Below are 14,565 nucleotides of genomic sequence, written 5' to 3' on the forward strand. Positions count from 1 at the left end.
GTAATAGTAACAGTAATTGTAGCAGTAGTAACAGTAATAGTAACAGTAATTGTAGCAGTAGTAATAGCAACGGTATTTGCAGCAGTAGGTAACAGTAATAGTAACGGTAATTGTAGCAGTAGTAACAGTAATAGTAACGGTAATTGTAGCAGTAGGTAACAGTAATTGTAGCAGTAGGTAACAGTAATTGTAGCAGTAGGTAACAGTAATTGTAGCAGTAGTAACAGTAATTGTAGCAGTAGGTAACAGTAATTGTAGCTGTAGGTAGCAGTAATTGTAGCTGTAGGTAACAGTAATTGTAGCAGTAGGTAACAGTAATAGTAGCAGTAGGTAACAGTAATAGTAACGGTAATTGTAGCAGTAGGTAACAGTAATTGTAGCAGTAGGTAACAGTAATTGTAGCAGTAGGTAACAGTAATTGTAGCAGTAGGTAACAGTAATTGTAGCAGTAGTAACAGTAATTGTAGCAGTAGTAACAGTAATAGTAGCAGTAGGTAACAGTAATAGTAACGGTAATTGTAGCAGTAGGTAACAGTAATTGTAGCAGTAGGTAACAGTAATTGTAGCAGTAGGTAACAGTAATTGTAGCAGTAGGTAACAGTAATTGTAGCTGTAGGTAACAGTAATTGTAGCTGTAGGTAACAGTAATTGTAGCAGTAGGTAACAGTAATAGTAGCAGTAGGTAACAGTAATAGTAACGGTAATTGTAGCAGTAGGTAACGGTAATTGTAGCAGTAGGTAACAGTAATTGTAGCAGTAGGTAACAGTAATAGTAACGGTAATTGTAGCAGTAGGTAACAGTAATTGTAGCAGTAGGTAACAGTAATTGTAGCAGTAGGTAACAGTAATTGTAGCAGTAGGTAACAGTAATTGTAGCAGTAGGTAACAGTAATTGTAGCTGTAGGTAACAGTAATTGTAGCAGTAGGTAACAGTAATTGTAGCTGTAGGTAACAGTAATTGTAGCAGTAGGTAACAGTAATTGTAGCAGTAGGTAACAGTAATTGTAGCAGTAGGTAACAGTAATAGTAGCTGTAGGTAACAGTAATTGTAGCAGTAGGTAACAGTAATTGTAGCAGTAGTAACAGTAATTGTAGCAGTAGGTAACAGTAATTGTAGCAGTAGGTAACAGTAATTGTAGCAGTAGGTAACAGTAATTGTAGCAGTAGGTAACAGTAATAGTAGCAGTAGGTAACAGTAATTGTAGCTGTAGGTAACAGTAATTGTAGCAGTAGGTAACAGTAATTGTAGCAGTAGGTAACAGTAATTGTAGCAGTAGGTAACAGTAATAGTAGCAGTAGGTAACAGTAATTGTAGCAGTAGGTAACAGTAATAGTAGCAGTAGGTAACAGTAATTGTAGCAGTAGGTAACAGTAATTGTAGCAGTAGGTAACAGTAATTGTAGCTGTAGGTAACAGTAATTGTAGCAGTAGGTAACAGTAATTGTAGCTGTAGGTAACAGTAATTGTAGCAGTAGGTAACAGTAATTGTAGCAGTAGGTAACAGTAATAGTAGCAGTAGGTAACAGTAATAGTAGCAGTAGGTAACAGTAATTGTAGCTGTAGGTAACAGTAATTGTAGCAGTAGGTAACAGTGATTGTAGCAGTAGTAACAGTAATAGTAACGGTAATTGTAGCAGTAGGTAACAGTAATAGTAACGGTAATTGTAGCAGTAGGTAACAGTAATTGTAGCAGTAGGTAACAGTAATTGTAGCTGTAGGTAACAGTAATTGTAGCTGTAGGTAACAGTAATTGTAGCAGTAGGTAACAGTAATAGTAACGGTAATTGTAGCAGTAGGTAACAGTGATTGTAGCAGTAGTAACAGTAATAGTAATGGTAATTGTAGCTGTAGGTAACAGTGATTGTAGCAGTAGTAACAGTAATAGTAATGGTAATTGTAGCAGTAGGTAACAGTAATTGTAGCAGTAGGTAACAGTAATAGTAACGGTAATTGTAGCAGTAGGTAACAGTGATTGTAGCAGTAGTAACAGTAATAGTAACGGTAATTGTAGTAGTAGGTAACAGTAATAGTAATGGTAATTGTAGCAGTAGGTAACAGTAATTGTAGCAGTAGGTAACAGTAATAGTAACGGTAATTGTAGCAGTAGGTAACAGTAATTGTAGCAGTAGTAATAGTAACGGTAATTGTAGCAGTAGGTAACAGTAATAGTAATGGTAATTGTAGCAGTAGGTAACAGTAATTGTAGCAGTAGGTAACAGTAATTGTAGCAGTAGTAATAGTAACGGTAATTGTAGCAGTAGGTAACAGTAATAGTAATGGTAATTGTAGCAGTAGGTAACAGTAATTGTAGCAGTAGGTAACAGTAATAGTAATGGTAATTGTAGCAGTAGGTAACAGTAATTGTAGCAGTAGGTAACAGTAATAGTAACGGTAATTGTAGCAGTAGGTAACAGTAATTGTAGCAGTAGTAATAGTAACGGTAATTGTAGCAGTAGGTAACAGTAATAGTAACGGTGATTGTAGCAGTAGGTAACAGTAATTGTAGCAGTAGGTAACAGTAATAGTAACCGTAATTGTAGCAGTAGGTAACAGTAATTGTAGCAGTAGGTAACAGTAATAGTAACGGTAATTGTAGCAGTAGGTAACAGTAATTGTAGCAGTAGTAACAGTAATTGTAGCAGTAGGTAACAGTAATTGTAGCAGTAGGTAACAGTAATAGTAACGGTAATTGTAGCAGTAGGTAACAGTAATTGTAGCAGTAGGTAACAGTAATAGTAACGGTAATTGTAGCAGTAGGTAACAGTAATTGTAGCAGTAGTAACAGTAATTGTAGCAGTAGGTAACAGTAATTGTAGCAGTAGGTAACAGTAATTGTAGCAGTAGGTAACAGTAATTGTAGCAGTAGGTAACAGTAATTGTAGCAGTAGGTAACAGTAATTGTAGCTGTAGGTAACAGTAATTGTAGCAGTAGGTAACAGTGATTGTAGCAGTAGTAACAGTAATAGTAACGGTAATTGTAGCAGTAGGTAACAGTAATAGTAACGGTAATTGTAGCAGTAGGTAACAGTAATTGTAGCAGTAGGTAACAGTAATAGTAGCAGTAGGTAACAGTAATAGTAACGGTAATTGTAGCAGTAGGTAACAGTAATAGTAACGGTAATTGTAGCAGTAGGTAACAGTAATTGTAGCAGTAGGTAACAGTAATAGTAACGGTAATTGTAGCAGTAGGTAACAGTAATAGTAACGGTAATTGTAGCAGTAGGTAACAGTAATTGTAGCAGTAGGTAACAGTAATTGTAGCAGTAGGTAACAGTAATTGTAGCAGTAGGTAACAGTAATAGTAGCAGTAGGTAACAGTAATAGTAACGGTAATTGTAGCAGTAGGTAACAGTAATTGTAGCAGTAGGTAACAGTAATAGTAGCTGTAGGTAACAGTAATTGTAGCAGTAGGTAACAGTAATTGTAGCAGTAGGTAACAGTAATTGTAGCAGTAGGTAACAGTAATTGTAGCAGTAGGTAACAGTAATAGTAGCAGTAGGTAACAGTAATAGTAACGGTAATTGTAGCAGTAGGTAACAGTAATTGTAGCAGTAGGTAACAGTAATAGTAACGGTAATTGTAGCAGTAGGTAACAGTAATTGTAGCAGTAGGTAACAGTAATAGTAACGGTAATTGTAGCAGTAGGTAACAGTGATTGTAGCAGTAGTAACAGTAATAGTAATGGTAATTGTAGCAGTAGGTAACAGTAATAGTAACAGTAATTGTAGCTGTAGGTAACAGTAATTGTAGCAGTAGGTAACAGTGATTGTAGCAGTAGTAACAGTAATAGTAACGGTAATTGTAGCAGTAGGTAACAGTAATAGTAACGGTAATTGTAGCAGTAGGTAACAGTAATTGTAGCAGTAGGTAACAGTAATAGTAGCAGTAGGTAACAGTAATAGTAACGGTAATTGTAGCAGTAGGTAACAGTAATAGTAATGGTAATTGTAGCAGTAGGTAACAGTAATTGTAGCAGTAGGTAACAGTAATAGTAACGGTAATTGTAGCAGTAGGTAACAGTAATAGTAACGGTAATTGTAGCAGTAGGTAACAGTAATTGTAGCAGTAGGTAACAGTAATTGTAGCAGTAGGTAACAGTAATTGTAGCAGTAGGTAACAGTAATTGTAGCAGTAGGTAACAGTAATAGTAGCAGTAGGTAACAGTAATAGTAACGGTAATTGTAGCAGTAGGTAACAGTAATTGTAGCAGTAGGTAACAGTAATAGTAACGGTAATTGTAGCAGTAGGTAACAGTGATTGTAGCAGTAGTAACAGTAATAGTAATGGTAATTGTAGCAGTAGGTAATAGTAATTGTAGCAGTAGTAATAGTCAGTCTGTACAGGATTTCGCAGAGAGTTTTAATTTGTAATTGTTGTGGCCAAAAATGCTTGATTTTGCTGTGGCGTTTTTCAAAATCCGCAATGCAATTGCACAGTTTTTTGTGTGTTTTCGCAGAAAACTATATGAATTTGTGTAATCGTTTTGCGCTGTCTTTTGCAGTGTTTGTTGTTAAATGAGATCTGTTAGCTGTACTCGTGTTCGGCGGGCTTTGGTTGAATGTGTGTTGTGTTGACATCACATGAAGTGCCTTGGCCCAAATCTTTGGCAAATCTTCAGTAATTTTTAAAAATTGCAAGCTTCTCCAAATATTGCAAAGTTTGTTTACTTTTACATCAATTTCTGCGATCGCTACATCCTGGAGGGACCGAATAGTAATAATAGTAACAGGATTATTAACAGTAAGAGTAGGAATAGCAGCAATATTATTAGTAGCATCAGTGAAAGTAATAGTAGCTATAGTAACAGTACTTATAGCACTAGTAACATTATTAACACTAGCTCAAGTAATCATAGCATAACAATGTAACTGTCTAATGTATGTTTGTTTATTTATTTATGTTTTTGTGTGAAAGACTTAGTACCATAGGGTAGTAGAGTGTTTGAGTATGATCATTTTAGATAGCTATCTCACCTGACGTGCTTAAAAAGCTTTTATTATTATTATTATTTTTTTTTTTATTCAAAACATTGTGGAAAAGGAAAAAGTGGCAGTGTGCCATCTCTAAAATCAAGTCTGTTCTCTTCTAATATTCAGAATGATATCAGACTGCATGCAGACTCACACCATGGCTCCAGATGAGCTCTCACTCAGGTCGGTTCTTAGCGTGTCCCATGGATCTCCTATAGAGAGTATATATAAAGCCCATTCATCTCAAATCCACCCCTGAGTGCAGGAATTGATTCAATGCCCCTCTGCCAATATTTCAATTACAGCTCTTATTCACTCAAATGCAATGTTTAGTCTGCTCAGTGTTTCTACCTGACATTTGGGAGCGGTTGTTTAGTCTGTCTGCACACGGGTGTGTTGTTGAATGAGTGATATGTGGACTTTCGGCATGATTAATAAGCACGCAGCTTTTCTTGATCCCTACACTCTTTCTACCCAAGACCCATCCCTTATTCAAGTCCATTTGGAACACTGTGGCTACTGTATATATGAGCGAACATTATTGACTGGGCTCCATGTTCACCCCCAGCAGTCAGGTGCACTAGAACTCCACAACAAATCAAACACAGATGGTTATTTTCCTACAGAGAACAGCAACAAAGCGACCAGAGACTATCCATTTTCAATGAGAGCTGGTGACCTCCTGTGACAGTAGAACGCACGTGATCCATATCCACCCGTGCTCACTAGCAGAACAGCACCATTGTGGAAGTAGCCAATTGGCTTAGCTTAGTGGGTTTAAAGCAAAAAATAATAATAATAATAATGAGAAACATTAATTTTTTGTTGCAATCGAGCAAAATACCAGTGTAGCTCCTATCTTGAGTGCTTCGGCGCCCGGGAACGAGCAGCACCAAACCAGACTCTTCGCCCAGGAAACACAGAGGCCACGGCCGAAGAGCTGCGGTTCGACTCTCGGTCACCATCGAACATATAGTGAATGACACCCTGATGGCGATGCTCGCTTACTGAGATACGAGCTACACCGGGATTTTGCTCAATTGCTACAAAAAGTGAGTGTGTTTCATTGTTATTATTATTTTGCTTTAAATGCACTAAGGCCATAACCTAAGCTAAGCTAATTGGCGCTTGCGCTTTTGCTGCAAATCGATGGCCACGACGGCAAAGTGCACACTGCTTCTCCTTCATCTCACAGGATATGATTCATATATGCACTGGTGAATTTTATATAAGATCACTCTCCCTCCAGAATGTGTAAATTTGTCAAAAGTGGAATGTTGGTCTCGCCACCCGTGTTACTATGGCAACTAGTAGTAGGAACGACCTAACGGCGACTTCAAAATACAGCGACTGCCGACTTGCAGCGATAAAATCGCTGTGCGAGTGAACGCACCTTTAGACATAGATAAAACTGCATGGTCTATTTGGAGTGCTTTAAAAAGCTAGTCTTCGTGTTTTGATGTCACGTTCTGGACTGTCTGGTGTAATGAGCCGTTCGCAGTTGGTTCTGCCTCCACGATCTCAGTCAGTAATCTTAATACCGATGAGTGGTAAATTGTACGTGTGAGGAATGGGAAAGCAAAACAATGTTCCATTTGTGACCTGTTACAGGTATAGTCATGGCTTGTGATGGAAAATTCTCAAAATACAGCCCTCTCCTCTGTGTGCTCCCAGAACCACATCCCTAAAACAAATGCCAGTGCAACAAGGGGACGTTCTGAAGTAACAGGCGACATGATTGATGGGAAAGTAGAGACACCTCTGTGTCCTGATTAGTTGGCTGTGGGTGGTCGGTTATATATTTATTTTGTGATGTTTATAGAACCCGGGACCTGTGAGCAGAAACCCCACCATGTGGCATGGGAATGCTTCTCTCAGAGCAGAGCTTTGTAGTCGTTATATGCATAATGGCCACTTATAGATATAGTGTATATATAATGTATGTATGTGTTGATGAAACAAGGGAGTGTGCCAGGAAGGAAGTTGGCGAGGAAAACACATTTAACAGGCTGGTGGGGAAAGTGGGCTGCTGGCCAATTAGGTCAGCTGAGAGACCCTTCTACACTCTGTGCACTGCTGTCTGTAGCAGTATTGTCTTTACATGCTCCCCTGTGGCGTGGGCAAATGCTGGTAAGGGAAAAAGAGGTGGGGCCGAAGAGAGTTTATGTGGCTTTATCATTATCTTATATTGGCCCCAAGCATGTTTTCGCAGATTTCAGCAGTCTTTACTACTTAATTACTACTTGCCACTCTGTATTAGATGATGATCCCAATAAAAGTTCTATAACAGGCTGGACGATCATTTGTGTTCTCCCGGTCAGATTATAGGACAAAGATCCTCTGACGATAAATCTATGATCAAAAGAAATGATAATGTTCTGCTTATATATCATCGTTTGGGCTCGTGCAGAAAATGAGGTCGCATTCCTCAGAGAGAGCTTGAGGTAATAAGAATGATTTTTTTCTATCCGTTAGGGTGTTTAGTTTATGTTCATCATTGCTGCTGCCATGTTTGTAGATGCCCTGTGAGTTTTGTTATCCTGTGCCATCCTCCTCGCTCCTGGTGGCTTTTTTTTTCTGATTTTAATCAAACATTTTGGCACAGGCAGAACTGTGTCATCGACCGTCTTTGGTCACAGTGGCATGTTGGTGAACACGCCACGTTATGATTTCTGAGACCGCTAATCTCAGCTCTTGCCCAAAGAATTCAACAAATTCTTTTGCAATAGAAGTCTAGCGAAATCAGGTGTAAAACTATACCGTGTAAATCTAGCTTTGTATGTATACTAATGAATACGTTTAAAACTCAATTTTAAATATAATTAAATAAATGATTCAGAAAGACAGCATCATCCAGCGTGACCGGTTTGGTGGTGGGTCAGTGATGGTCTGGGGAGGAATATCCTCTGGGGGTTGCACAGACCTCTGCACCACTGGTGCAGTGGGCTCTGGGTTCCTCCTGGTGCATGACAATGCCCGGCCTCATGTGGCCAGAGTGTGTAAGCAGTTTCTGAATTACGAAGGCATTGAGGCCATTGAATGGCCCTCACATTTCCCATACTTGAATCTAATTGAGAACCTCTGGGATGTTCTGTATTGGAGCATGCAAAGCCACCAAGTAGCATCACAGTCTGTCCAAGAGCTCACTGATGCCCTGATCCAATTCTGGGAGGAGATCCCCCAGGACACCATCCGCCATCTCATCAGGAGCATGCCCAGACTCTGTCGGGAGTGCATACAGGCCCGTGGGGGCCATACACACTACTGACGGACATTATGAGTTGCCGTGATGAAATTCATGCGAGTTGGATCAGTGTGTTGATGGTTTTGGCTTTCATTGTCACATCATTTTGTTCTCAACTAATTACACAGTGTAAATAAGTAAAGATTTTCAACTTGAATATTTTGTTCATCGAGATCCTATGTGCGAGTTAACTGTTTTGAGAAGTGTATATGAGGTTGTGTGTCCTCTTCATTGGTTAGATTGCTATATATTTCCCTTCCCCCTTTTGCCTTAAAGGCTCAGTATGACTTATGGCACGATTTGGAAGCTGATTACTCTGAGAACAGGGTTTCGGCTGTCTACTCTGACCTCATAAATGTCAGACAATCTGCATCGGTCCTGCAGTAACCTGTGAGTTCTGGTCTTTACTTTTCTTTTTTCCTTTTTTTTTTTTTTTTTTTAAACCCTCTGGTTCTGCCGCTGGTTGTTGGAGGATCTTTAGATCTGGCCCGGACACGACATCACAGGACCGTGTGAAGCCCCAGCTGAAGGGCAGGGTGCTCTAGCCTTCATTATTAGTGAGCAGTCAGACTTCTAGCTAGTCAGCACTTGCCTTTAATTAGGTTGTGCACTTGTGCATCATACATGGAGAACAGCAGCGCCTGTTTTTCCCATGGACACTAGAAGAACTCTGCAAGCAGAGGCACAGATGGCTTTCTTAGTTCTGTCTGGATCTGTGAGTGTATAGGGAATTGGGTGTGTAGTTACAGGAGCGGGTGTTCATGCTAATCCAAATTAAAATGCTGGTAATCTTCTAAATTTTTGTGTCTCCTCATAGAAAGGCTTTGGTGATGTTGCAGGAGAACACTAGCAGGTATGTGGGCTTCCAAGGCAAGCCATAATCTGTTAGCTAACTGCTACCCCAGCATGATGCCTGACCTATACATGCATGTAGACTAGAGCTTCAACAAGTAATCAACAAAATGGATCAAAAATCAATCATTAAAACAGTCAGCAACAGATTTCATTTCTGTTTAGTTGGAGTGTGTCATGAGGCACGCTGTGGTACGTTAATTCATTTAGACTAAAAACACATCGGATTGAAATGGCGGAGCACATTACAACAGAGAACCTACTCCTCTAAAGCATGGGAACTCTTTACATTATACTTCAGTGCTGGCCTCAGGACATTTTGTTCATCAAACTTTGTTTTCCTGTGAGTAATATTTGGATTTGTAATCTTTCATTTCTAGGAATGTAAGAAACGGCAGAGTTGCGGTAAACCCTGCTTGAATCATGCTTATTAGGCGCTGTGTATTGTGTGTTCCTGCCTTATCCAGTTTTCTAGGTGTATCACACATTTGTTGTAGATATTATCTTGTGCTGCTTTGGCCAAAATGTTGGTACATTGTATGCCAGCTCAATGGGTTAAAAATGTTAATGGTCTCGAAAGGGTGATTAGTCCACCAGATGAAATCCAAACAACTTCTGAAGCACGTACATATTATACAGTGTTGTGCAGCGAGGAGCAAAGGTATTTGAATCAGGTAGCTTGTAAGTACTAAACTATATTTTCAACCAAGTGTCATTACATTACAAGAATACAACATTGTTTCATTTTTGTAGTACACACAACGAACAGGTGCATCTAAAAAAAAAAAATTAGAATATCGTGGGAAAGTAAATTTTTTTTGTGATTTAATTCAAGCCTTTTTTGTTTGTTTTAATCTGGTTGATTACAGCTCATGGAACTCAAAAATCCAGTATCTCAAAAATTAGAGTAAAGAATTTATAATACAGAACTGTTGACCTGAGAAGAGCTCTAACCGTCTAATTAACTCAAAACGCAAATGTTTTGAGATGCACTTGTATGTATTTTTAAGTCGTCAGGTCTTCATCCTTCGTTCGGTTCACAATCAAGGTCGATCCCAAAAAGAGTCGATTCAGTGATTTCCAGCCGTTTAAAAACACTAAGAATCAATCAGAATTTTGGAGTTAATTCCACACACCAAAAATGATTCGTCTTCAGTCACTCACTCAGACACTGCAAACAAAAAAAAAAAAGAGTTTAGCTGTGAATTGTTTCAGTTAGAGAGACAAACAGTGGATATTTATTTAGCCTTATTTTGGTCAGCAAAAAAAAAAAGGTGTGTGTAGAAGCTTGCGTTAGTTTGGGTTGACGTAAAATATGTTTAAATATACATTTAAAATATGTATATTTTTAAATATTCATTGATTAATCCAAAAAACAATCCTGTAACAATGAATTATCAAAAATATTGTTAGTTGTATCCCTAGTGTAGAGTAGAAATTCCATATTCTGCAATTTCCCCCAGGATCAGTATCTCTTTCTCTCTTTCTGTCTGTCTATCCTTCTGTTTGTGTATCTGTGTGTCTCTGTTTGAATGTAGCATATTTGGCAGCTGTTGTATTTTCCTCTTCGTCTGGTTGGGTTTATGCACACGTTTGTGCTTAGAGCACGTGTTCGAACACCTTGTTTTTTTCCTGTGGGTGTAAACATGTCTCGCTACCACCCGGCCGCATCTCCACGAGCAGCTTCCTGTTTGGGAGAGTGTGCTGAGAGAAGAGCGAGGGAGGGGAACTTCCTACTTCACAGCTTCACAGTGGGGCAGCCAATCACCCGCTGAGATCCAGAGAGAAAGGCGCACTACTGGGTGATCCACTGCGTCTGACTGCGCAGGATATTCGTCCACACTTTTGCTTTTCATCGTCATACCCATCAGCATGCCAATGCTCAAACCTAATTAGTAGTGAATTATTTGAAGGCCCTGGTTCGAGAGAATAACGCTCCGTATTCGCCCTGTGCCATCTGTCAGCCATACACACACGTGGTACGTTATCGTTGTGTGGCCTGCAGACCTCCGTCAGCTCTCTGTGGCTTTTTTAACGGCTCTGCTCTTCTCACGAGCTCTCTTTCTGATGGTTCTCATTTCAAACCAGTGAAATATGCCATATAGGTCACCTCGCTGGTGGGCGAGTGTGTGGGAGGTGTGTGACTGAGTATTGTGTCTTGGGGCTTTTAGGGCAGAACTTCATGCCGATGGCTCGAAAAGCCCACTGAAGCGTGATGTCGATTTGCACAGTTGAAGAGAATTATTCAGAGGTGCAGCGAGTGGAGCTACCGCAGCCGGCGGGCATGAGGAAACGCACGTGCGGAGACAAATACAAAACCACACCCAGAATAAAAATACCTTCCCCAAATGCTTACAGGTGTCCTGCAGACTACTCTGAAAAACACAATACACAAGCGCATACACGTACAGTTACACACACAAACAGTTTAGGTGGAATGCAATCCTGGTCAGGTGCTACACATGACTGCTTTAGTATAAAAGCCCAAACGGTATAAAGAGACCAGAATGGATTAAACATGATGGGCATCGCCTAGGATTTGTCGCCATACAACCACTAGTTAATGAAAGCTGCCCATCTGGATATTTTCTCCCACACCAGTCATGTTAAGTCTGTTACGGATGCTTACGGATGATGAGCTGCTGGAAGACCTAGTTTGGAGCGGGGGGGAACATGCTGTCCTCTTTTCTCCTACTGCAGCCCACTTTCCCCTGAGCAAAGCGTATTCAGGGCTGTCCCTGGCTTCCTGGGAACAAAGACGGCTCGTCTGATCTCCAGCATAGGTGCACAAGATGCACACCAGCACCCAGCTGTATGTATAACACTCTCTCATAACAGACATGACTCAGGGGGAAATAATGTACTGCATCTTTCAGGGTGAAATAGGTTGCAATAATTATATCACAGCATGGACGATTTCTTGAATCCGAAGACGTTGATCAAATTTTCTATAAAAAGCCCAGATCTGTATGCGTGCTCATAATGCGTTATCGTTTCTATGGTAACCGCTCAAGCACAGGGACTTGTACGGCGCATACTCCACATAATCGAACGTTAATAATCAGCAGGTTAAAAAAGGGTTGGTATTTAAGAAAGACAGCCTTATAATAAAACTTAATATAGTGACGTTTTCTGTTAGGAAATGTTAAACATTTTATGGAAATCACTTTTAAAAGTCAGCAAGTTAGTTCCTGTTATCACTAGCATCATAGCAGCTATATACAGTCATTCCCTTTCTACTATAGTTAAAGAAAGAAACGTTCACAGAGTCTTGTGTTACTGAGAAACTCGTCTGTGCTGAAGACTCGAGTCTCGCTGATGTTCTGTAACGTTAAATATATATATACATATATTAAATATATCTTCTGAATGTTTACAAAACCCATATTTATTAGGAAAATTTTTTTAATTGTTTGCAAACGACTGTGGTATACGACTCAAACTAGTCATAATATTCAAATAAAACATTTGTTTAGCCTGTTTCTTTATTAGTTTATCCGTATATCAGTCCGCGCAGGGTTTCTCGCAGTTTTTTTTTTTTTTTTTTGTGATGGTTACAGTCAAAAATGCTTGATTTTGCTGCAGCTTTTTAAAAAAGAAAATTTGTGATGCAACTTGTGGAGTTTTTTGTGCTTTTTTTTTTGTGTGTGTGGAAAACTTCTTGAATTGGCAAAACTGCAATTGCACAAAATTGTTTTGCACGGTCTTCCGCATGCTTGTTGATAAAGGAGACCTTCGTTCGACGCGCGTGAATCGAAGAGGGCTTTGGTCGAACGCGCATTGTGATGACGTCACGTGACCCGGCCGGGCCCAAATCCACAGAAAATCTGCGGTCATTCCGAAAAAACGCAAGCTCGCTCTTTCTTTCACTGTTACACATGCAAGAGTTTATGTTGTCCTTCATGACACCGGACGCAGATGTACTAAAAACAGGTAATAGTCATCTGCGAGAGCGACGTTCAGTTTCAAACTTACATTTACAAGGATCACTAAAGCCAGTTATGCGCTGAGTAAAATCAAATGTGCTTAAGAGCTGACCGAATTCAGTGGCTTTTTGTCTGACGCTTTCTTTATCGACATCATCGACCAGTCAGGAGAATCCTGTCACGATTATTCATACATACGGACAATATTACAGACAGTTCTGGTAGAAAAGCTGGTGTGTGTTTGGGTGGACGATAAACAGCTAGTAGTACTGGTTCTTGTACTAGTAGTTAGTAGTACTGGTTCTTGATCGTCAATTAAAAGGGCAAGATATTTAAAAGAGGATTTCCAAATGAAATGGTTGTGTAGTTAAAAACATTTGGAAAAAGCAACAGCTAGACCACACTCCTCCTCCTCCTTATCTTCCTGTACTGTAAGTCAGGGAAGCCGTGTTTCAGTCAGTATGACGCAGTCTGGTTTCCGTTTCACAAATACGATTGTTCATTTCTTGTTTTCTGTAGTATGTAGTGAAATCTTGCAGTTGTTTACTGTGGTTGGAAGAGAAGGAACAGTTTTTGTCTTTTACCTCTCTATTTTCACTTCACATTCCGGTGATGTTCTCAAAGTCGGCTGATAAAATCAGAACAAAACCGAGCAACACAAAATCCACCGCAAAGCTTTCATGCCGGCAAAAATGCTGCCATCTCAAAGTTTAATTTCTTTTTAAAAAATTCTAGAAATAAAATAAACTGACACTGAGTGAAATAATGTCTTTTACATGCAGTGCAAGTACAGAAGACAGTGGCTCGTTGTTGAAATGTTGGCCGATGACTTGCTGACTTTTTGGCAAGAAAAATGTTTTTGCTCCAACACAATGTGCTATGTTAAAAATAAATAAATAATGACTCGCTTCTTTCCCATAGCTAACTAGTTTGCCCTGTTTTATTACGTTAGCAAAGCGTGAGAGTTGGCAAGCGTGTGTCTGGTGAGTTAGCTGATGAATTTACGATTTGTCCACCCGCCACCGGTGGGACTTCTTTCTTTAACACAAAAGCTGTAACTCGCTGAAGATCACGAGCCTCTGTGGTGGCGCCTGTGGATCATGTAGTTGTGCTTGCAGAACGCGATTCACACACTCGATAAAGCGGATACTGACGATGACTCATCTCCTCTCGCTGTTTAAATGCTGGAAAACATCTGACTTTCATCCTCGAAACTCTGCCTGCCCTCTCTGCTCCATCTTCGTCTGGACGCCACCGGCTTGTTAGCACAAGCAACGGTCTTGTTCGTGGTGGGGTGATTAGCGGTTTCAGGCTGATCTTGCAGCACAGCGTGCTCCTCTCCCACACACAGACTCCCAGCATTCCTCTGTCTCTTCAAGCCATGAGCTAACGTAATGCTCAGCATTGAACTTTCAAAGAAATCTTTGGGGTGTGGTTGGTTTTTTTTTTTTCCTTTTTTTTTTCTTTTCTTCTTCTCATCCTCTCATCATGGCTTGCCTTTTACTGTGGAGCCAGATGGGTTTATGCTTCTTAGTGCTTATGTTTCCCAGCTAATGAACCCTGTGGTTTAATG

The 14,565-nt window shown here is 39.8% G+C and overlaps 1 protein-coding gene across 6 annotated transcripts in view; it reads left to right on the forward strand.

Annotated features, from left to right (window-relative positions):
* mark3b (MAP/microtubule affinity-regulating kinase 3b) overlaps positions 1-14,565 on the forward strand; it is a 62,480-nt gene that overhangs the window by 15,543 nt on the left and 32,372 nt on the right. Inside the window, exon 4 of one of the 6 annotated variants that reach the window (XR_008393433.1) lies at positions 9,032-9,067. The exons of 4 other annotated variants lie outside the window; for them this stretch is intronic. The gene's annotated coding sequence lies outside the window, so the exon portion shown is untranslated. Of the gene's footprint in view, positions 1-9,031; positions 9,068-14,565 lie in introns of those variants that run through there. One more of the 6 variants, XM_053675643.1, reaches the window with a different exon arrangement.

This window comes from Ictalurus punctatus, chromosome 25, assembly GCF_001660625.3.
Source record: "Ictalurus punctatus breed USDA103 chromosome 25, Coco_2.0, whole genome shotgun sequence".
In the NCBI taxonomy this organism is placed as follows: Eukaryota; Metazoa; Chordata; class Actinopteri; order Siluriformes; family Ictaluridae; genus Ictalurus; species Ictalurus punctatus.